A 24,004-nucleotide genomic window follows, 5' to 3' on the forward strand; every position below is an offset into this window, starting at 1 on the left:
AAATCTTGCTAATCTTTGATTTAAGAATCCTGTTGTGCCTCTCCACAAGACCGGCAGAACTCAGATGCCTTGAACTATGGAATCTCTTATCAATCTGGAGACCTGCACATATCTGTAACACCACTGCACCCACAAAATGTGGTCCATTATCGGACCATAGGACAAGGGGCAAGCCAAATCTGGAAAAATACTCCTTCAACATTACTTTTGCCGCAGTCATCGCTGTGCAGTCTTTTAAAGGATATGCCTCCACCCACTTACTGAATGCACAAATTACCACCAAGACGTATTTTAAGTTTTGGCACCTTTCCATCTCCATGAAATCAAAATGTACTACCTCAAACGGCATGGAGGGCGGGCCAAAACTGCCTGTTGGTGTCACTGTTCCCTTTCCTACATTGTGTTGTAAACATGTGATACAGTTCTGCACCAACCTCTCTGCATTCTTTTTTATGTTTGCATTCTGCCATACTGTAGAAAGGTGCTGTATCATTTTCTTGGCACAGATGTGCGTAGGGCTGTGGGCCATTGTGACCATTGCAGTCACATATGAATTTGGCAACATCCAGTTTCTAGTTCCCTTATCCACCCAACAACCCTCCAAATCCAACTCAGCAGATCCCTCTGCCCATCCCTGTATTTCATCAGCCGTAGCCTCGGCCTGCATTTCTTTGACAGTCGCAATTCCATCTTCTATCATACAGGGTACTTCCTCTGTCTGAACCGTCATCATCTTGGTATTCAAATCAGTGGCAGTTTGTTTCGCAATCCTGTCTGCATACGCGTTTCCGTCTCCTATTTTGCATGTTACTTTTTTATGTGCCTCGCATTTCACTATTGCTAGGCGCTTTGGAAACGTGAGTGAAGACAGCAATCGTACAATCAAAGGGCCATGTTGAATTCTGGCACCATGTGATGTCAGAAACCCTCTCTCAGCCCAGAGTCGTCCAAAGTTATGAACCACTCCAAACGTGTACTGACTATCAGTATATATATTCACATTCAAATTTTCAGAAATCTCGCAGGCTCTGGTTACTGCTATTATTTCCACGGCTTGTGCTGAATTATAGGGGATTCTTTTACTTTCTACAACTCTCTCTAGGGTAGTGATAGCGTATGCGGCAGTTGTCGTGCCATCTGGTAATTTAAAACATGAGCCATCACAAAATAACTGTCCATCCGGCTCTTTCTGTGGAATATCACTTAAATCAACTCTCCCCTTGGTTTCTTCCTCAGTGACCATTAAGCAATTGTGGGGGGGTGATTCATTTTTCCCAATTTCTTTTATGGTTAATGGCATTAATTCTGCAGGATTCAAAGCGCTACACCTAATAATTTGGATATGGGGCGCGAACAAGATAATCTCATATCTTGTCAATCTAGCAGAAGTGAGGTGTTGCGTCTGTGTCCTATTTAATAGAACGTCTATGGCATGTGTCACCATCAGAATTAAAGTGTGCCCCAATACCATCCCTTCCGTTTCTTTCACTGACGCAGCAGCCGCCGCAACAGATCGCAAACATCGTGGTAGTGCGCGCGCTACAGGGTCCAGCGCAGAAGAAAAATAGCCGCACAGCCTATTTCTTCCACCTTGTTCCTGTGTCAAAACCGCCAACGCACATCCTCCACTTTCACACACAAATAGTCTAAAAATGTTCTTATCGTTCGGCGTACCCAAAACTGGAGCCGAGCATAATGCAGTTTTCAATCCATCAAATGCTCTCTGACATTCCTCATCCCACTGCAAAGGCATAACCGCATATTTTCTAGTCAAATTCACTAATGGTTTCACAATCAACGCAAAATTACCAATCCATTGTCGGCAATATGAAGCCATGCCTATTATGGCTCTGACTCCTTTTTTGTGTCTTTGGAATAGGCATACAAGAAATACTTTCTATGCGTTCTGGCATTAGTCTTCTCCCTCCTTTCGAAAGTAGGTAGCCCAAATAAACTACCTCCTTTCGATTATATTGAAATTTCTTCAAACTAGCTTTATGGCCATGTGCCGCTAGGTGTGACAGTAGTAATACAATGCTTTCTTTACAAATCTCCTCTGTGTCTGCAGCTAGCAATAAATCATCTATGTATTGCAAAAGTACACAACTCACGGGTAATTCCAGCAGGTCTAGTTGTTCTTTCAATGCTCTACTGTAAATACTTGGACTTTCCGTATAACCTTGCGGAATCCGCGTAAATGTAAATGATCGTCCTCCTAATGTAAACGCGAACAAGTATCTACTGTCCTTGTCCACTGGAATACTAAAGAATGCGTTCTTCAAATCTATTACACTAAAATATTCTGCTGAAACAGGTATCATTGTCAATATTGTAGTGACATCTGGCACTAGAGGAAATTGCGGATGTACTATCTTATTTAATGCGCGTAGATCAATTATGAAACGGTATGGTACCTCATTACCTCCTTTTTTTATAAACTGGAATGATCGGGCTGTTACATGTACTGCCTGTGATTTTCTCTATTACCCCTAATTTCACCAAATCAGTAACAATACTCTTCAATCCTTTCTCACCTTCAACCGAAATTTTGTATTGGGGTATTCGCGGTAGGGTAACACCTTCTTTTAAAATAATCTTTACTGGCTCTATCTTTAAACATCCCACATTGTTGTCATGCATTGCCCATATACAGGTTGGTACTTTACTTAGTTCCCCTGGTAATGCGCCGGACATAAATTCTGACACAGGAGCATCGCGTGGCCATTTCGTTAGAAATACTCCGTCTGCCATGCAATGTATAACAGAACCTAGTTTTTTCAACAAATTTAATCCCAACAAATTTTCTCCACAATTTTCTGTTAGAAGGAAAGGACAATGTTCGGTAAATGGTCCTATGGTAACTGGGACTGGTTTGGACACTGGGTTTATGACTGGTGTACCTGCGAACCCTACGGAAATATTCTTTTGCCCTGACAGTGGTATATTCGGAACCAAATGATGGTCTATTGAACACTTCTGTGCTCCTGTATCTACAAGAAAGCAGTGTTCCTCATTCCCGACTCTCATTTCTACGTAGGGTCCTCTCTAATTCACGGGAATAGACACTGGTTCCGACCCCTGTCCTGGGCTGTCCTATTGGGGAAATAACACATCGTCCGATGTGTAATCATTACTATTACTGTAATACGTGTTTGGCTATGTATCGAAAACATTTCCACTCTTCCTTCTATTTCCACCACTCTGATTTCCATATTGTTGATTTTGCTGTCCCTGACTCTGGTTCGAGGCATTTTGGTTTTGGCCTTGGTTTTGATTACCTACGCTATTATGATGCTGCTGCATACTATTCCTATTTGGTCCATTCGCTCCTGGGTGTCCTCTATGCTGTCTCCTCTGACCAGACCCATTTCTGTTCTGTAGATGCGGGCATTGCGCTCGCCGATGTCCTTCCTCTTTACAATATTCACACTGCTTCGGCCCCACTGTTCCCCCATGCATATTCAAACTACTCCTTACTTGTGCGTTCCCTCGCCCTCTATTATGTCCTACTACTTGCTGCATTAATACCCCTGTCTTTAGATTTACCCTATCCCTCTCTTCTTTTTCTTTTCCTGCAGTCACTCTGCACTCATAATATTTGGCCATATGCAGTACTTCGCCCAACGTTTTTGCTTGCCATGCTCTCTCTGATGTCATTATTAGATCCTGAATTGGAAGTTTTAACCCCCTCACGTATTTGTCAACAAATAACCTCTTGATATGATATGATATGACATTTGTAACGCGCCTATACACAAGTGTTTCAAGGCGCGACGAGGCAGGGAGGGGCGAACAAGGGGAAGACAGACAACGATCCTACTAGGCCAGGTGTCATTCAGACCGCGCAAGTGCAGGGGTAGGGGGAAGGGAAAAGTGCAAGGGGAAGGGGAGGGGGGAAGTGCAGTACAAGTAAGTAGAATAAGTAAATAAATAGGGCCAGCTGGTGGCAAGTGCAAGGTAAGTGCAGACAAGTGCTGGGAAAGGGGGGGGCTGTAGGGATACAGAGACAGTCCCTCAGTGCAGGGGTTGCCAGGGAGGCAGTGCAAGAGGAGAGTGGCTGGGACCCACATCCTGCCCGCTGAAGTCTGTGAATACTTCTTCAAATCTATTAAAATAATCTGTAGCCAACTCATCTTTGCCTTGTACACATGCAGTCAATTTGTCCCATTGGATTCTTTTCTCTGGAACAATTGTTTTTAACTTCTGTACTATACGTGCTGGTAATGCCGCCAGGTTCGGTCCTGGTGTTCCTCCAACCGCTTTATTTCTATCCTCTATCATCAAATCCGCCAATGTGGCGCCAAAGGCAGTTGTGTCATCTACCTTCCTTATTTGTTTCCATATATCTGCTGGCAGGATCACCGGGAATATTAGGTCTATATCACCCATGGTAAGCACGGATGACTGTAGGCAGGACTCTACTTCCTTGTAAAACCCTTCAGGATTCTTTCTTATATCCGGAATCGTCTGCTTTATGTTGTTCACCTCTTATCTGGAAAAGGGGACATGCACTATTGGGCGGTGTAATGGGCTGGTGTTACCTGCAACGCTACATTGCCCGCTGCGGGAACCTCCACTTTTGGCACAAAGGTAGGTGGGACCTCTCTCATAGGAAATGCCCCATTTACCGTCACCCCCCCCCTTCTCTTAGATGCAACAATATTCCCAGATCCAATGATAGGGCTGTTTCTCCTGTCCCTCGTTCTAATGTTCTCCTATATACTGCCATTATTTCAGGCGGGCTGGCCTTATCGTTTTGTATATCTTTATCTAATAAATGTTCAACCATCGATTGTAGTGCTTTTCTTTTCATAGGCATGGAATATTCATCAAACATCTCGTGTATCTCCATTGTGGGAATGCTAGGATCTGACATCCATCTTCTTGCATACATACTTTTAACTAATCGTCCCTTTGTACTGATGACATCGAATGTCGGCGCTGTATATATGGCTCTACAGTTTCCTTTCTATTTCTCCCGATATCTTCACTCCTGTACCCGGGTGCAGTAAACTTTTCGGCATAGTCATTATCTAATTCATCCCTCTCCCTACAGCATGCTAATGCATTCAAATCTAACAATCGCTGTGGTGGTAATTTCACAATTAGCTGTTTCCATCTCTCCACCAAATATTCACCCATGTATTCCAACACTACCTGTCTTTCGTTGCTTCTACGAAAGTCATATATCGAAGCCAATGTTGCCGTCCCATCATTCCCGTCTATATACATCTCTGCCTGTTGCTGCAATTCCACCTTCCTTTCCTTGCTGATTGCGCTCCAGGTTACCCTCGTGCACTGCCGTTGGTCAGTCCCGCCTCTTGCTCCCGTGGTTTCAACTTCAACCCCGGGTGGAAAGGACGGTACCGAGTCTGTGTCTAAAGCGGGAGGTGCGGATGGGACAATGGGAACAGCGAGTGTCTGTTGTGTGCCTGCTTGGCTAGTATGAAGTTTTACGTGCGCGGTCTGTGGCTGTGGGAGGGCTTGAGCTACCGGAGGGGGAGCTTGAGCTACGGGCGGGGTCTGGGCAATAGCTACTGACGTATCTGGTCTTACTTCTGATCTTGGGCCTTGTTTTGTATGGGTCAATATATTTTCTATCAATTCATCTGTCATGTGTAATTCTCGTTGTGGGTATATCTTTTCCATATTCAACTGGTCACGCCTGCCTGCCCTTCTTAGACTCTCAATCCACTCCTCCTCTTCTTTTTCTTCCGCTACCTCACCTTTTGATTTATGCCTGCGCGCATGCTTTGCTCTACTTTTAAATCGGAGCATTGCTTCCTTTCTCCAGTCTTTAATAGTTTCAAATGCTGCAGGACGCGCTTTCTTTCTTATTAACACCCTTTCCAAATTATCTATCCTCGTCATCTCAAAACTACCATTAATCGGCCACTGATGGTCTTGTTGCTTTCTGGTTTGCCTATGCCAAGTCTCACAGAATATTATCGCACCCACTCCATACTTCACATACATCTCATACGCCGGCGGTACAATTTGGCCATTTTCCAAAGATTGTCTACCACAGCGGAAAAACCCTGCTAAGGTGGACAATACCTCAGGCATGTTTCAACCTTCCCCTTGGTTAATCAACCTTACCTAGGGCGTTTGATTTTGCAAAGTCAACTCTCAACCAATAACAGGATGCTTTGAATCGGGGAATGACTCACCTGATAAATCAAGTCGTCTGTATACTGACGCACCAAAGGACGTTGTGTCTGCGTTTCTTGGCTTCCGCCTCGTTTCAGGACCCTCGCCTCCTTGTTCTCTAGCCAGGCACGTCGATCAGCGATCAGATGTGTGCAGATCTGCAAAGGAGTCTCTCATTACTTTTACAGGGCGCCCCGAACACCTCTTGATCCCGGCTCGATCGTCCCGTCCTCGCCGTTCTCTGCCTTTCTCAATTACAACGTTACGCGAAGGAACAAGTGAGGGAGGGTCTCTATTCGTGCGCCATCTTGAAAGGGGCCCCTAGGGGACCCTGACGTCTATGGAAACAAGGTGGGTCACCACACACGATAGAGACGCCAGACACGAGGTTGTATTCCCAAAGCTAGGGTTTTATTGCAAAGCAAAAGTCTCAGTTGGCCAACTCGGTCTCACGCCCCGCGACGTGTGTCTCTAGACCTCGAGGGACGCAAGAGAGTGAATTACGTACATCAGTTATACATATACAAAATGCATATCAAACAATCAGCTATTCATTGGGTTTCTTTGAACTTGGTGTGATGATGGACATCTCCGACCACTTATGACACCTTCAAACATCTATTCTAGTAACAATTTGCAATTTATGAGTGCGTAGGCATCTTTCAGTTATTGAATAGAACACGGCGCTTCTGTTCTTGGAAGCGAACTACATACAGGGGGGAGTTGCATTCCGGACCTTGCTATCTATCGGGTGCTATTCGTGTCCTTGGAGCCGACATGGTCTTAGCGGGCTCAGCAAAGGGGGGCCATTAGAAAAGCATAATTCAAGCCTTTAGTGGTATTATTCTAACATATTCTACCATATAATGAGACTGGCTGGCAGCTGTGAAATGATTAAATGCCCTGCGGCTCTGCTTCAAGGCTACATTAAGGAGGGAGCCAGGCATTCTTCCTGGCGCTGCCTACGTTTGTGTTTCAGCGAAACTCTTGTTATCCTCTCGGCCCTGTGGCCTTGTCCTTTTCATATACAGACAACAATGTTCCACAGTCGAGCAGTGTAAGCGGAAAATATACTGCGAAGCAATAGGAACAAAAAGCAATGAGCAATGTTTAGAAAACAAAAATGGCGATTCTTGTTACATTAAAATGGCCGTTCATTGGAAAACTCGAAAACCTATATTCTGTCGTATTGTGCATGAGACAGTTGGCCCACGGCCACCAAAATGCGTTTGCGGTCTCAAATTAGATTTCTAGACTGACAGCTGCTCTCCGCTCGCACCCCTTGAGGTACCGGCCGTAAGTATACCTGTGTCGCGTGGCACCATTGTTCTCCCCGGATGGCAGCCGTTCGCCTGAACACTTGCTGTGGGCTTATGGCCTAACCCTGGACGGCATTCCTGGAAAACACCTGCCCTGCACACCCCCCACCCTTGTGTTATAGACATTTGGCTTTTCTCACCCCTCGTCACTGTGCAGCAATACAAGTGGGCTAACTTGAAGGGCCTTGCCGGTCATCCTTGCAGCACCCAGCGAAGTTGGGATCCTGTGTGCCCCTGTATGTGAGAAAATCAGCTAGGCCAGCCCCGTTGGTCTATGATAGTGCTGCACCATTTAAGTGATCCACATTAGCACCATGGTCCAATGCCAGGGTCGTAATGAGGGTGATTGTGTTTAGAGATATGCGATGTCCTGATGGGTCCTTAGTCTGGTGACTATCCTATACTTACTCTCTGACCCCCTGGGGTCAGACCCCGGTGACCTGGATACGCCCTCGGCTGCTCTGGGTCTACATCATATGCCTGAGGCGGAGCCTCGGGGTCCTCGGCCACAGTTCTTTGGTTCCACTTGCCCTCTCCCTCTCTGGCCATACCCCATTGCATTCCGTGCCTACTTTGAACACTCTGGTTAATGTTGTTGTATTGCATAATCTCCTCTCGCTCTCCCCGGTCCGGTGGGCCATCGCCCGGCTAGCTAACAGACCCCCAGGCGTAGATGCCTAGAAAGTTGTGGCTGTAATGGTTCTGTTTGGGTTTCGTCCCTCTGATTGGGGGGGGATGTGGGTGGGGGGGGAAATGGGATGTTATGTTTAAAAAAGTCTTGATGTCCGCCGGAGGCACCGCGGGTGGTGCCATAGCAGTACATTTTGAACACATAGATAGGGGTCCACATGCATCCAGATCGACCAACTCCCTTTTGCCGGGGACTCTCTTGCAAGAATACAATCAATACTTTGACATGAATGGCTAATACTGACCTTACTTTCATGGGTTGGAACATCCGGGGATGGGTAATTACAAAAAGATGCGACAGATACAGCTGCATGCTTAACGCCACAGAGTTAAAATGTTATGCCTACAAGAAACTCATGTTCGCTCCGAGCAATGTGAACGCTTTGCTAAGCAATTGTAACGCTCACCTGATTCCCGTAGAGGCGCCGGTCTTGACTGAGCGTATACCGTATCTTCAAAGGTGATGTGTAACACACGGCTGGCTCTTTGGGCTGGACCTCTGTGCACTGTATGTCTGACTCGAAGGGTAAGATGTCTGCAGATAGAAAATATGGGATTATTGAACTGGGTTATTGAATGTCTCTCTTTTCTTCCCTTTCTCTTCTCCTGTAGAACCCCAAAGGTTAACGGTCTCACCTTAGGTAAGTGAACGCCGTGCTCTCCATCTGCCTCGGGGCAGGTGCTGTAACCAGTTTCTTCACTGGATAAGGGGAGCAGGCCTCTTGACTTCAGAGGACTGCTGTCCGTCGTTTACTGCACGAACGGTAAGTTTCGAGTAATTCTAATGTCTTTAAAAGTCTTTAGTAATGATGTCTCTTGTTTTGCAGGGTTCCGGCGATGGCGGATGACGGGCTGAAGTGAGTTGAAGATGGAGCCCGTGTGATGAATAGAAGCGCCTGGAAGCACGTAAGTAAGCGCTTGTTGCCTGCTTCACGATGCGCTCTAACTGTCTTTTTATTTTGCAGGTACAAGTTCGGAGCGGCTGCAGGGTGCCGGAATACCCACTGGGTTAGATGTGGAAAGGAGTAATGGCACGTGAGTATTAAAGTTCCCCAATGTCTTTAAACGCACCTTGTTTTGTCTTTCAGATGCGGGATGCAGCGCCGAAGGCCTCCGGAGCGTGCAAAGAGTTGGTAAGCTTTTGTCTTTCACATGCCGGAATGCAGTGCGAAGACCTCCAGAGCGCACGAAGAGTAGGTAAGCCTTTGTCTTTCAGATGCCGGAATGCAGCACGAGGCGTTGGTGACAGCCGATGGACCAGGTAAGTGAAGCGCTGTCACTGAAGACCGTAATGCTAACCTGTTCTTTCTTGTCTTTATAGGTGTTGCTGAAGACTGGATTCAGGATGGTAAGCCTTTTTCCTTAGGCCCAGGATCAGATCAGATGCAGAAGACATGATGAGCGTTCTGCTGCATAGGATGCAGAATAACGCAAAGCAAGATTCATCCATCGGGTGTGGTTTAAATAGCCTCCTGTAGTGCTTAGGTGTCTCCTTCCACAGCCACGCCTAGGTAAGAAAATAGTTCCTGCTTTCCAGAAGAGTTCCAGTGTTCTGAACCTAGGGAGTGGCTCCTGCCCCACCCAACAGGAAAAGTAGTTCCAAACAGAAGAGGATCAGAGGCTCAACTGGCAGGCAAGTAAGCAGCATGGTCTGCTGCAGGTAAGTCCACCCAAGCATTATGAGCCCGGCGCTTCCAGCGCTGGGACTGGGCATATTTATGAGCCTGGTGCCACTGGCGCCAGGACTGGGTCCAAAAGGTCCCAATTGGGACTGGTTGGCACTCGGAACCTGGGTTATGGATCTGCTTCCAAGGGAGTTGGGAAAACCGTGACCTTTTGGAAGCAGAGATCATGACAGCAATGGGGGCCTCAGAGGTACTATACTAACTATTCCACTCAAAGCCGTGGCACTCTTACTATAATACATAAGAGCTTGAAGTTTACATGTCACCACTCGCACATAGATCCTCTTGGTTGATATGTATTGATCATTGGCAAACTGCAACACCAGGAAATAGCCATCCTGAATATATATGGCCCCAATGTCGACGACCCCGATTTCTATCTACACTTAGCCTCTCTACTGGAGGGCTAACCCCTTGTCCCGATTCTGTGGTGAGGCGATTTTAACACGATATTGGATGTCACCCTAGATAGGTCGGTCTCTAGGCCTCGCCAACTGTCCAAAGCAGCCTAGACTATCCTTACAACGCTCCCGCGTTTGGCACTAGTGGATGCCTGGCGTCTAATGCACCCAGATTCCCTTACGTACTCCTTTTATTCCTCAGTTCACGATTCGCACTTTAGGATAGACAGATGGCTCATAACAGATATGCTGGTCTTTCGCACTTGGCTATCCTCCCCAGAACGCTATCAGACCATTCACCGGTACTCATTTCCCTGAACTGGGGCCTTGATCCAGATAAAACTAGGCAATGGAGGATGAGCCCTCAGTCGCTTCTCGACAGGTCTTCGCGACCAAACTCGAATCCTCTATCAAAGAATATTTTGAGATCAACACAAATTCTGTATCAACGCAAGCTGTTCTCTGGGAATCCTTGAAGGCATATACTAGAGGAATCGCCATCTCCAAAAGTTGCGGAATCCTGAAGGCAATCCGCGCAGATATTGCTACTAGCGAATCAACCCTGGCCAACCTTGAGTCCCAGTACGCCCGAGATCCCTCCCCAACCACGCTGGCGGAGCTGGGCTCAGAACTGGACAGGTTTTCGTGCCCTTGCCGAACGCAAGGTTAAATTCCTGGATTCCCCACAGTCGGTGAGGAAATACGGTGAGGGAGAGGGGCTGGGCCGAATGCTAGCTCGACTGCTGCGGCGTGAACTCGGAGCGCCCAATATCCTGGCCATAGTGCGACCTGATGGCTCGCTTGCCACCTCCCCACAGGATATTAACCCTGAGTTTCTGTCGTTCTACACCTCTCTGTACTCTGAAGTCGAAGGTCCCCAGGTTCCAGAAATGGACTCTTATCTGGACAATCTTCCCCTATCAGTCCTGTCCGCTGACGTCAGCACCCTCCTAGATAGACCCTTCACCCCTGAGGAACTCACTGAAGCTATTGAGTCGCTGGCATCGGGAAAGGCCCCTGGCCCGGATGGCCCCACACTTACTGGCCCTATGGGAGGAATCATGCGATAGGGGTATCCTTCCTCCTTCTCTCCGGGAGGCACTGATAACAGTGCTCCTCAAACCTGGTAAACCCCCTACTCAGTGCGGCTCATACCGACCACTCTCGTTGATTAACAGTGATGTTAAAATATACGCTAAGATACTAGCCAACCGTCTAGCCCTGTACATGCCCCACATCATCCACCCGGACCAGGCGGGATTTGTCCCGGGCAGGTCCACATCCCTGAATTTACAAAGACTCTTCAATGTGATCAGCAGGATCAGCCCGGCCAGGCAGGCGGTGGCAGCCACTCTAGACATGCAGAAGGCATTTGACTCGGTCTCGTGGAAATACCTATGGCGAGTTCTTGAGAAATGCAAGTTCGGCCCTAACTTCCGAGCCTGGATAAGGCTACTTTATACTGCCCCATCAGCCAGAGTTTGCACTGAGGACAGGTGCTCTACTCCCTTTCAGATATCCAGAGGTACGCGACAGGGATGCCCCTTCTCTGCGCTCATTTTCGCCATAGCCATAGAACCCTTCGCTGACACGGTCCGCCAGTCACACTCGCATAGGGGATTGCGCATAGCCGGCCAATCCGATATAATTTCCCTCTATGCCGACGATGCCCTTCTATACATCCGCTCTCCTGAAACCAACCTTGCCCCTATACTAGCAGATGTTGCCCGTTTTGGAGACATATCTGGTCTAAAAGTAAACTGTTCCAAATCCGCTTTATTTCCACTCACCGACTCTATGCAACCCCCATTGGACTTATGTGGATTCATCTGGTCTCCATCCAGCATCACTTACCTGGGGGTGGTGGTCTCCCGTCACACGGCGAAGCTCTGCGAGGACAATTACCAAAGTTATCTAACTAACTTGGCTACAAAAGCCTCCGGCTGGACCAGGCTCCCCATTTCACTAGCAGGTAGAATTGGAATTCTAAAAATGGTGGTACTACCTCAGCTTCTTTACCGTTTCACCAACCTGCCTATATGGCCCGGTGATGCATTTTTTAAAACACTTCCTCGGCATAAGCAATACCTTCCTTTGGCATTCTGGCGCAGTCCGCCTCAAACTGTCTACGCTGTCCACTCCCAAGGAACTGGGCGGGTTCAGGCAACATTTTGAAAACTAGATTCTGCATTTGACAGGAAGCCAGTGCAGGGTCTGATGAAGGGATAGGTGATGTGTGCCCATCTTTTACAAATCTTAAGAGAAGTCTTGCAGCATGTTGTGCTCTCTAGATGCAGTTTAGGAGGTAATCCTGGAGGGTACCTAGAAGCTGAGGGCATAGTCCAATTTGGCCAGTACTAATGCAATTATCGAAAAGGGTTGGTGCAGAAAAGACAAATAAGACACCATGTAGACCTTTTGTGGAAAAAGCTATTTCTGATCAGTGCTTTAATCTGTGCATCCAGGAAGAGGAAATAGTCTGTATTAAAGCCCATTTATTTCTTGAGCTGAAGGAGATTCCAATCTCTTTTGGCCGTGGAGGGGTTGGAGGGTCTTGGTTGAGCAGCTCATTATTTCTGTTTTGTCCAAGTTGTATTTTAGCCTGTTCTTCGTCATCCAAGAGTTGATTGTGGTTAAGGTTTTTGCCAATCCAGTTGTTTCTTTGAGTCGGTTTTGTGTTTGTTCACAAATTGACTATCATCTGTTTAGGTAATTCCTTGTTTGTCGATTGTCGATTGGGTGGCAGTCTATATTTTGAAGAGGAGAGAAGGACTTCCCTGTGGGACACAAATGTGATGTTCCCTGGGGTTCATTTGAAAGCAAGCCGGTGGAATGAGCCCATTATGTTTGAGAGAAAAGAGGAAGGCCATCTTAACACTTATGCCCAAACCCTGCTTTAGTTAGTCTGTGTATAAGGATCCCATGGTTGATTGTGTTGAAGGCAGCTGAGATGTGCAGAAGATCTATAGGTGTTAGTCTGTATTGTTTTTAAGGTTGTCTCAGACAGCTGACAGAGTAGTTGGCCTGTCTTTTTAGCTTTGAGTGGTGTAGGATGCTGTTAGACCCCACATGGGAAAGTAGCTGTTAGCAGAAGCATTACAAAGGAGTTCATGTTATGCTCACCTGATATCCCCGGGGGCGTCTGGAAGGCTCTGAGATCTGGAACCCTGGATGTGTAGTTGCCCAGTGCTGAATAATGAATCTGCAATTACAGAAGGGAGGATTTGTGATAACTGTCTCTAATGGGTGAATCTCCCTCCTCCCTCTGACCAATCCCCTTCCCATAAGGTCTTTCTCACCTTAGTTTTTCTGTAGGGTGAGCTATCTGTCCTGCGTTTCTTGTGCAGGGGAGCTTGACGTTTCTTGGCAGGCTGCCCAAGTTGCTTCACTGGTGCAGTGTGCCTTCCTTGGGCTCAGGCCTGCTGTGACCCCGAATCTGCTGCTTGGCAGGTAGGTTTGTTAATTGTAAGTCTTTGTTCTGTTTGTGGTGGGATTCCGTTAATGTCTTTATCACCTTCTTTTCAGGTGCGAAGGTTTTGCTGCTGGCGTGCCAGATGGAGAGGCACGGTTTGAGGTAAGAGAAAGTGTGCGGCGCCTTTATTGTCTTTTAAAGCTAACCTGTATTTTCTTCTTCTTCTCCTTACAGGCCGCTGTGGTGCTGGCCCCCGGAATCCGTTAACGTAAGTGAAGCTCTGTGCGGTTGTTGTATATTGAAAGCAAACCTGAATATGTCTCCTTTTCCTTTGCAGGATGTCGCTGTGGTGCTCCGGATGGAAGCGCAGCGTAGTGTGATGGAATTCAGGTGAGACTGGTGGAATTCGATGTTTTGGAAGCGCATGCTCTAATATTGTTTTTCCTTTTCTCGTTTTTGCAGGTCTCGATGTTCAAGGAGCTGCTATGGCAGCGGTTCGCCGGAAGTCTTTAAGTTAGTACGCACAGGTGAGTGATGTTTCTTCTTCTCTCGGTTCCACGGATTGCAACCCGGTTGAGAGGCTGAGTGCTGGATGGTGTATTCGCAGGTAAGACAGAATAATCTTGTTCTTGCAAGACTACAGAAAGATGCTGAAGACCAGGAGCTGGACACAGTGAGCGTCACGCTGCTAGTTGCAGAATAACGCAAAGTGTGTTCTGCAGCCTGGGTGTGGTTTATATAGCCCCTGTAAAATAGTAACAGGTAAAGTAGTTCCAAGTCCCAGCCACACCCAAGACACTAGACCGCATGGTTTGGTTCAGAGGAACTGAATCATGCAGTTGATTCCATTTTGGATTTAAAGGCCCATGTACATAAATGGGACCTAATTTGAACAGTCCCTCCTTACCACATATGAGCCTGGTGCCCAAGGTGCCAGGACTGGCTCCAGGAGCCCTTTTGCAGTGGTTTTAAGGCCCTCAGGGTGCTGGTGGGAGCCTGCTTGTGGCACAACTTGTGCCCCCTAACTGTGATCATGACAGCACCCCCCCCCCCCACAAGGCCCCTCTCAGGGTATTCTTCCTGTCCGGTCCGGGTTTGGAGGGGTTATTCAGATGAAACCTCTTATTCAGATGTGGCACTCAGGTTCCTGGTTGTACAGGTTTTATAAGAGATACATGGAACACTGGATGAATTTGCATACTTGGTGGTAATGCTAACTTGACGGCCACAGGATTTATCACCGATTTGATGGTATAGGGTCCTAGATGTCTTGGGCGAAAGGTCCGGGTACCTTTTATGGGCACATGTTTTGATGCTAACCAGACCTCGTCTCCGACTTGGTAATCGGGAGCTTTCTTTCGATGCTGGTCCGACAATTTTTTTTGTCTGTCTTTGGCTTGCAGTAAGTGTTCATTTGCCTTTTTGAAGGCTTGGGTTATACTTGCGTGCAGAGTCTTTACCGCTGGCATTTCCAAGGTTGTGGGAGTGTCTAGTTCAGAGGTACGGGGATGTCTCCCGTAGATTGTGTAGAACGGACTTTGTCCTGTGCTGGTGTGTACAGAGTTGTCATATGCGTATTCCGCTATCCATAATAAGTCCTTCCAGCTCTCTTCTATTTGGTGCAGCATGCAACGTAGATATTGCTCTAATGTCTGGTTTGTTCTCTCAGTTTGTCCATCTGTTTGAGGGTGATGGCTAGTGGATAACCGGACATCAATTTGTGCCATAGTACAGCATTTCTTCCAGAAATTGAATACAAATTGACTTCCACGATCTGATATCAGGACTGACGGGAAGCCATGCAATTTTATAATCTGTTCAAGAAATGCTGTGGCCAAATCAATAGCGTTAGGAAGTCCTTTGAATGGAATAAAATGTGCCATTTTAGAGAACAGGTCTACAACCACTAAAATGTTATTAAATCATTGACTGGGAGGTAGGTCTGTAATAAAATCAAGAGACAGAGTATGCCAGGGAGCTGGTGGGATGTCCAGTGGTTGTAGAAGACCAGCTGGTTTCTGTTTTTGTGATTTATTTTGTGCACATACCCCACAGGACAGAACGAATTGAACAATGTCCTTACGCCAGGTTGGCCACCAATAATTCCGCTTAACCTTGGCTAGAGTTTTAGCAATTCCAGGATGGCTTTCGATCAGGGAATCGTGATAACCAGACATGAACAACTCTCACAGATCTTTATTTGGTAGATCTAGTCGGTCCCTGAAGTATGGTAATCCGTCCAGAACTATGTGATGATCATTTTGGGAATTCCATTTTTGCAGGATCTCGGGGTTCATTAAGGATCGAATCTAATCCTCAAGTTCACTTAGAGTCAATGTGGTAGTGAGTTCCAGTAGTTTTTCACTTGGGATGATGGCAACAGGGTCCAGGGTACTGTTAGTTTTTTCTTCAACACCCATAAGAGATAAGGCATCGGCCTTCACATTCCGAACTCTCGGTCAGTACGTTATCACGTAATAGTATTCTGCAAAGAATAAAACCCATTGTAATTGTCGTGATAATTGCGCTTTTGCTGACTTTAGGTATTGAAGGTTTCGGTGATCTGTGATGGTATGCCTGGTACCTAATATGTATTGTCGCCAGGCTTTGAAGGCCGATTTTATTGCTAACAGTTCTTTGTCTGTAATTGCATAGTTAAGTTCTGGTGGTGAGAATTTACGTGACCAAAAGGCCACAGGGTGTAATTGGCCTGTTTCTGGAACTCTTTGAGAGAGAACTGCTGTCCAGTTTTGTCTCCCTCTCTTCCCCACTCTCCTCACCAGATCGGTAATCCTCCAATTCTTCCGTATTGAGATGCCGACGTGAGCAGAAATCTCTCTTCGTGGTTGAAGATACTTGTCTACCACGAGAGGAAGCCACAGTGAATGCTTGAAACAAGCAGTCCTGGGACTCCTCTCCTGTAGTAGGCGACAAGGGAAAAAGCCTTGATGGCAGAAAAAACCCTTGAAAGGAACGAAGCCAAACCGGAGTCTTCCAAGGAGATAGAATGGAACGTCGTCTGTGGTTGCAGGAGAGTAGGTATCCGGCTACTGCGGATTGAAGGAGGTAGACGGCGGCTGATGATGGCAGAAACAACGCAGAAAGCGCCTCGCAAGAATGAGTAGTGAGAGAGACTCGAGCTGGCGGCGAGAGAGAGAGCCGCGAAAGCTGAAAGAAAATGAAGCAAAGGAGAGAAGAGAGAGAGAGAGAGAGAGAGAGGAAGAAGCCTCGCTCGGAACAAGGAGAGGCGAAGGGAAAGGCACGGACCAAGCCACGATAAGGGAAATACTAGCGTTCTCACACAAAGCAGGAAACAAAACCCTATGGGGGTTGCAACGCAGCGATCGCCGGGAGTGAGAGACTGAAATACCTCCCGGCGACCGCCATGTTGCCGGAGAACTAGAACGCGGCTGCACGTAAGTGAAAGCAACGTGCTGGAACTACGGTCTGCGTCGGAGCCTCCAATGCGGAAGTACCCGCCAATCGGCCCGGCTGCGTACGACAGTATGCCCCCTCACAAAGCGAACCCCCCCAGGCTTACCCGGAAAACACTGATGAAACCTAGTCAACAACCGGGGGGCATGAATGTGGGAGACTGGTTCCCAAGAGTCCTCTGACTCCGGGTAACCCTTCCACAAGACCAAGTATTCCAATCGTCCCCTGTAGTATCTGGAGTCACGAATGGCCGAAACTTCGTATTCCTTCGTACTTGCAGAACCTTGGACTTGCAAACGCGGAAGAGATCTTAGGTGAGGATCCGGAACAAAAGGTTTGAGAAGGGAGGAGTGAAAAACAGGATGAATGCGACTGAGAGCGGGAGGCAATTTCAATCTGAAAGCGACAGGGTTGATCTTAGATAGGATAGAAAAAGGTCCCAAAAAGCGAGGAGAAAGTTTGGAAGGGTGAACCCATCGAGGCAGAAATTTAGTAGAGAGCCACACCTTGTCTCCCTCCTTCCAATCGGGACAGTCCTGCCTACGTTTATCTGCCTGTTCCTTGTTCCGGCTTCTGCTCTTTTCGAGACTGAACTCTGCAATCCTATGCGCCTCCGCAATGGACTGAAGCACTGCTTCCGCAGTGGGAGAGTTCGTAGGAGCTGAAATCACGGGAAAAATGGTTCGAGGATGCACTCCATACGTGCAAAAAAAAGGAGTAAGACCTATCGCGGAATGTGTAGAATTGTTATACGTAAATTCCGCGGTGGGTAACAACGACACCCAGTTGTCTTGGTGTCGGTTGGTATAACATCTCAGATATTGCTCCAAGGTGGCATTCAGTCGTTCTGTCTGGCCATTCGACTGAGGGTGGAAACCAGATGATAGTGCTCTCTCCATGCCCACTCTAGTACACAAAGCCTTCCAGAAGTTTGAGATGAACTGACTACCTCGATCGGAAATGATCTTGTCAGGCAAGCCATGTAGTCTAAAAACATCTTGTGTGAAGGTCTCCGCCATCTGAGTGGCGGTAGGTAAGCCAGGTAGCGGGTAAAAATGTGCCAATTTCGTGAAAGTATCTATCGTCACCATAATGCAAGTGCAGGATTCGGACTTTGGTAGATCCGCAATGAAATCGGTAGAGATGAGACCCCAAGGGCGTGTAGGCATCTCGGGTTGGGTAAGCAGACCTAAGGGCTTTCCCGATGGATATTTAGCTCTGGCACATATTGGACAGGCCTTGATGTAATCCTTAACCTCTCCTTTCAATCCAGGCCAGAAGAACCTTCTTGCGATAAGTTCAGTAGTGTTCTGCACTCCTCTATGACCCGAGGTAAGTGGATCATGGCCCAAATGAATGATCTTCTTACGCCAAGGGCCTTCTGGAATGTACAGTCGGTTCTCGTAAAACACTAAACCTTCCTTCTCGGTATATTTTCCTCCTAGTAGCTTAGAAAGTTTCATCCTTTCGGAAGCCAACACAGTCTTCAGTTCTTGAAAGAAAACGTTGACCAGTCCCAGGATCTTGTTTCTTCTGAACATAGTTTCTCGAGAATGAGGGGTATAGTCTCCAGGAACCTCCTTCCTTGATAAGGCGTCTGCGACTTTATTCGAGGAACCGGGTAGATAGGTAATATGAAAGTCGTATTGGCCGAAAAAATAAGCCCATCGGGCTTGCCTTGAATTAACACACTCCATGTTTTGTAATGCCTTGAGATTCTTATGGTCTGTCCTAATGAGAAAAGGATGACGCGCACCCATCAGTAAATGTCGCCAATCCTCACAGGCCAGCTTCATGGCGAGTAGTTCCTTCTCTAAAACCGAATAGTTAAGTTGGCTGGGAGGCAAAGTTTTTGAGAGATAGGCTACTGGATGTTCCTTACCATCGTAGGTTTGTAAAAGAACTGCCCCTATAGCCCAGGCAGAGGCATCAGTCTCCACGATGAACTGTCGGTTTTGATCCGGATGTCGAAGAATCGGAGCGGAACAGAACAATCTTTTTAAGTCCCTAAAACCCTGTTCAGCTTCGGGTAACCATAGGAAAGGCCCTGAATCTTTCCTTAAGAGTCGCGTAATAGGAAGTACTATCTCTGAGAAGTTTGGAATGAACCTCCTGTAGAAATTTGCGAGACCCAGAAATCTTTGTACCTCCTTTACAGTGTCCGGGGAGGACCAATCGAGTAATGCAGCGACCTTGCCTGAATCCATGGAAATTCCTTCTTCCGAGAGAACGTATCCGAGGTAGTGAACAGAGGGGACTGCAAAAACGCACTTCTCGGGTTTGACCAGAAGTTTATAACGTTGTAGATGCTCCAGCACTTGAGTCACATGAATGATATGGGATTCCAAATCGGATGAGTAAATCAAAATATCGTCCAAGTAGATGATGACAGTAACCAGTAACAGATCGGAAAATAAACGATCCATGAATCGCTGAAAAATGGCCGGGGCATTCACTAATCCGAACGGCATTACTTTGTATTCGTATAATCCGAACGGGGTGCGAAAGGCCGTCTTCCATTCATCTCCCTTGGCAATGCGGAGCAAATGGTATGCGTTCCGAAGGTCCAGTTTAGTAAAAATACGGGCCCCCTGTACGGCCTCTATGATCTCAGATATGAGCGGCATGGGATAGCGGTCTCTGATTGTAACCTTATTTAGTCCTCTGTAATCAATGCAAGGACGCAAATCGGTGGAGTCCCTCTTTCTTATGAAAAACAATGACGCTCCTGCCGGAGACTTGGAAGGTTGAATAAGGCCGTTTTGCAAATTGGTATCCAAGTCGTTCCTTAATACCTGTCTCTCGGTTTGGGTTAAGGAAAACATCCTGCCGAAAGGAACTAAAGCATTAGGTTCCAGCTCTAAAGAGCAATCTTCAGGCCTGTGTGGGGGTAGATCCGCAGGTATAGTCTCCTTGAAGACCTCCTGGTAGGGTAAACAATAATGCGGTAATACGTGAACTCCCACATGATCACTTGTTAACACCGTCGAAGTCAGGGACTCCCCATGGAATGGTCCTGAGAGGCAATGTTGTCTGCAGTACAGAGATGAAAAACTCAACTGGTTGCTAGTCCAGTTTACCTGAGGGTTGTGTTTGCGAAGCCAGGTAACTCCTAAAATTATAGGAAAGTGCGCTGCTCGAATGATGTCGAATTTGAGCACTTCTCTATGTTGGAAGATGGTAACTCCTAGTTCTTCCGTGGTATGGGTTATCGGACCCGACGAGAGGGGAGATCCGTCCACACCCTCTACCTTTTGATCCTCTTTGCGGGCTACTCTGTGAAGGCCCACCTTCTCTGCCCAAAGAGTGTCCACAAAGTTTCCGGCCGCCCCACAATCCAGGAGGGCTAGGGCATCTATAGACCTTCCCCGGGATTCAATTCGTACAGGAATAACCATCAACCTGGAATCCTCCAAAGTGTTGGGAGCTGAAATGGAGAGAGAAACATAGGGACTAAATGGGTTGCAAGTTGATCCTCGGAACCAAGTCCCTACTGGCGCCGAGGAAGTTCATTTCCCTGTGACCTGGTTGGAACCACCTGACAATCTTTGAGCTGGTGCTGCTCAGACCCACAATAGGCACACAGTCCCTTTTCCTTTCTCCTTCTTCGCTCAGCAAATGAAAGCGGACCCCTGGTAGCTCCGATCTGCATTGGCTCTTCGAGGGAGTGGGAGGAGGTGTGAGAAGAGGACGTAGAAGTATTGGATGTATGAGGGCTTGTTGATACACAATGTTTGCGGCGTTCTGCTCGGCGTTCTTGAAGACGATATTCAATCTGCAATGTGGAGGATAGCAGATCAGCGAAAGTCGGTGGGCGAGAGGACCGGGCAAGCTCGTCCTTAATCTCTTCTCTTAGGCCCCTCCTGAAGATGGTGTACTGGGCTTGTTCCGGCCAACCTGCTCCTGCCGCCAGAGTCTTGAATCAGGTTATATAGGTTAGAACGTCTGAGGACCCTTGTCGCACATCCAACAAATCCTCACATGCAGTGAAGGTTAGTTCCGGTCTCTCAAATGTCTGTTGCAGCAAGGCTTGAAACCCGGCAAAGTCATGTAATATGGGGTTAGCACTGATCACCAATGGCGTGGCCCAAGAAAGGCCGTTACCAGTCATATTTGAGATCAAAAAGCCTACCTTGGATTGATCGGTGGCAAAGGAACAAGGCCGAAATGTAAAGTACACTACACAAGCCTCCATGAATTCTTTTATCTTCTTTGGTGAACCATCAAACTTCCCCGAAGGAAGCAACATTATCGGTAGTTCAGCAGGCGAAACCTCCCGAGTCGTGGCAAGTTGGCGTAGAACCACGTTTTCAGCTTTAACCGTCTGTAATTCTTGTGACAGGCCCTGAACCGCCTTCCAGAGTTCCTGGATCTGTTCTTCGGCTGACATTGTGTTCCCTTGTCGTTGCAAACTGTCCAGTTTTGTCTCCCTCTCTTCCCCACTCTCCTCACCAGATCGGTAATCCTCCAATTCTTCCGTATTGAGATGCCGACGTGAGCAGAAATCTCTCTTCGTGGTTGAAGATACTTGTCTACCATGAGAGGAAGCCACAGTGAATGCTTGAAACAAGCAGTCCTGGGACTCCTCTCCCGTAGTAGGCGACAAGGGAAAAAGCCTTGATGGCAGAAAAAACCCTTGAAAGGAACGAAGCCAAACAGGAGTCTTCCAAGGAGATAGAATGGAACGTCGTCTGTGGTTGCAGGAGAGTAGGTATCCGGCTACTGCGGATTGGAGGAGGTATACTGCGGCTGATGATGGCAGAAACAAGGCAGAAAGCGCCTCGCAAGAATGAGTAGTGAGAGAGACTCGAGCTGGCGGCGAGAGAGAGAGCTGCGAAAGCTGAAAGAAAGTGAAGCAAAGGAGAGAAGAGAGAGAGAGAGAGAGAGAGGAAGAAGCCTCGCTCGGAACTAGGAGAGGCGAAGGGAAAGGCACGGACCAAGCCGCGATAAGGGAAATACTAGCGTTCTCACCCAAAGCAGGAAACAAAACCCTATGGGGGTTGCAACGCAGCGATCGCCGGGAGTGAGAGACTGAAATACCTCCCGGTGACCGCCATGTTGCCGGAGAACTAGACCGCGGCTGCACGTAAGTGAAAGCAACGTGCTGGAACTACGGTCTGCGCCGGAGCCTCCAATGCGGAAGTACCCGCCAATCGGCCCGGCTGCGTACGACAACTGCTCCCATAGCGCCGCTGGAAGCATCAGTTTCCACTACATAGGGGAGGTTCGGGCGAGGATGTCGTAGTATTGGTGCGGAGATGAATCTTTTCTTGAGTTCTTGAAAGGCTTGTTCCGCTTCTTCAGTCCATTGGAATTTTTTGTTGTTTTTTCTCAATAACGATGTGATTGTGTGTACCATCTGTGAGAAATCAGGAATAAATCGGCGGTAAAAATTTGCAAAGCTGAGCATGCTTTGGATTCCTTTAAGTGAAGAAGGCGACGGCAAATTAAAGATGGCATCAACTTTGTGTATATCCACCTTGACCCCCTTTGGTGAGAGAACAAAACCGAGGAACTCAACTTCGGTGACATGGAAGGAGCATTTCTCGAGTTTAGCATACAGTTTGTGCTGGCGAAGTTTTGCAAGGACTGAGCAAACATGTTCAACATGATATTTTTCAGAGGGGGAATACACCAGGATGTCGTTAATATAGACCAGGGCACAGACATCGATTAACTCCCGTAATACATCATTCATAAAATATTGGAATGCTGCAGGAGCGTTGCACAGCCCGAAAGACATTACCTGATATTCGTACAGGCCATACATGGTGCGAAATGTGGTTTTCCATTCATCCCCTTTCTTTTTCTTTTTTTTTTAAACCTTTATTTATTTGTGTTGACAACACACCAAAGACAAGGGGAGCCACATGCCCCCCGCGGTAAACAACCAAGCAGTATACATGTTCAGCAGTGTACCATGAGTTATCTGGAACAAACAGGGGGATGAGGAGTTAAACAGAGTATTAGCAGCAGCATTGAGGGGAACAATGTTCACGGGGAACAATCAGGGGAGGACGAGAGTTTGACGGTGAGGCCATGGCAGCCATGTAGTCCCGGAACTTCCGCCAGATGTCTCTTGGGTGTTGCATTACGCTCCAGGTCTCTTCAGTATAGTATCATGAGCCCAAGTAAATGTCTTAAGCCACTGTGTGTAGGTAGGGGCCCCAGGGCGGAGCCAGCACATCAATATGCAGCGGACGGCCAGCAGCATGCACAGACCTGCTCGTTTTCTAGAATCGCGGGTCAGCTGAGGAAGATCATGGAAGAGGCAGTGCAGCGGGGTGGGGGCAATAGTGTGTTCCAACATGTCTGATAGTGTGAAACAGATGTCAGACCAGAAGCAGGTCAGGGGAGGACAATACCATAGCATGTTTGTTTGTTTGTTTGCTTGTTTATTTGATAATGCGCACCAAGCCCATGGGCAGCCGGGCGCAGCGGTACAAGAATACTCGAAGCTTGGTTACAGTGTTACATAGTTAGTACGTGCATAAATTACATTACAGTATGAGAAAACAAATACAGTGCAAGAATTCAGTATAGGCAATTATTGTAGAGAGAGTATGATACAGTAAATGAGGTGAAACATCAGATGGATGGCCTGTGGTTGCACTTGTGAGAGGAAGGTGTGTCGTAGGCATTTTGATAGTGCAGGTCCGGACAGGAAAGGCAGGCAGAGAAAGAAGTTGTAGGTCATTCGAGCGAAGCCATTTGAGGGCGTTGATTCTGAATCTAGAGTACGGGAGACGGCATCTAAGGTCAGTAGGAAGTGTGTTCCATATTTGTGCAGCTTTGACTGGGAAGCTATTTCCTCCAGCCGTGGCAAGTTTGAATCTGGGAATGTCAAGCAGGAAGGTGTTGGCAGATCTCAGTGGTCTGGCGGCAGTTTTCCTAGTGATTTTTTCCGAAAGG

Source organism: Ambystoma mexicanum, chromosome 13 (genome assembly GCF_040938575.1).
Source record: "Ambystoma mexicanum isolate Mex_15411 chromosome 13, UKY_AmexF1_1, whole genome shotgun sequence".
Taxonomy (NCBI): Eukaryota; Metazoa; Chordata; class Amphibia; order Caudata; family Ambystomatidae; genus Ambystoma; species Ambystoma mexicanum.